This window comes from Arachis duranensis, chromosome 2, assembly GCF_000817695.3.
Source record: "Arachis duranensis cultivar V14167 chromosome 2, aradu.V14167.gnm2.J7QH, whole genome shotgun sequence".
Lineage (NCBI taxonomy): Eukaryota > Viridiplantae > Streptophyta > Magnoliopsida > Fabales > Fabaceae > Arachis > Arachis duranensis.
The window spans coordinates 83,926,552-83,927,569 of NC_029773.3; positions in this window are offsets into that span (position 1 = coordinate 83,926,552).

Sequence of the window (1,018 nt, forward strand, 5' to 3'; positions counted from 1 at the left end):
TTTTGGTAGCTGTTTGGAGGTTTGGAATGCTTGGATTGGTGCAAAAACATAGCAAAAATTTTTTTTTGAAAAAAAACAGAGCACCATCCACGCGTACGCGCACTGCGTGCGTACGCGTGCATCTAGCATTTTCGACCATCCACGCACACGCGTACTGTACGCGTACGCGTGGATGCAAAATTTCACCTTCAGCCAAAAAAATCGAGAGTTAGGCCTGCACTGTGCAAACATTGGGCCTGAGGCACAAGTCTATGCACGCGTGCGCGCACCCGGCGCGTACGCGCAGATGATCTTAAATTCGCAATGCACGCGCACGCACACTGTGCGCGCACGCGTCGATTGCACGATCCACACTCCTGGTACTTTTACCCGAGAGTTGTGCCAGACTTGGGCCGACATTATGCCTCCGGCCTAACTCGATGCAAGCGTGCGTGCACCTGGCGCGTACGCGTCCTTCAACCAATACGCACATCGACGCGTAAGCGCGCATGACGCGTACGCGTCGGTAAAAAAAAAGAGTTTTTTTCTCCCCTTCCATTTTCTTTTGCTTATCACATTTGCATACTTCTACTCTTCCCATTTTCATTTAGTTTTTGTAGCATGTTTTCGTTTTTTTTAAGTCATTTTAATAATGGTGTTGCATCTTCCTACTCAATTGTTGAGAAATTCTTACATTATTTTGGTGCTTCTTGACTTGTTTGATATTGTTGGGTGATGAAACTTTTAAATCAATGCTTCATCTTGTCCTTCCTAATTCATTACCCTTTGTTTTTTTTTTCTTGTACCGCTTCATCATTGAGTTAGGATAGAATTAAATGCTTTCATGCGTATCACTAATCCATGACCCACTTCTTCTTATTTGATCTTGATGCTCAATATACTCTTCATGCTTTAACTTTACTCTTGCATCAAGTATCAGTTGATATGCCTTTTGCTTATATTGATTTCTCACTCACATGTTGTAGCTACCATGTAGTAGAGAATCATACTCTTGTTTGGCATTAGCCTCCGCCTATGT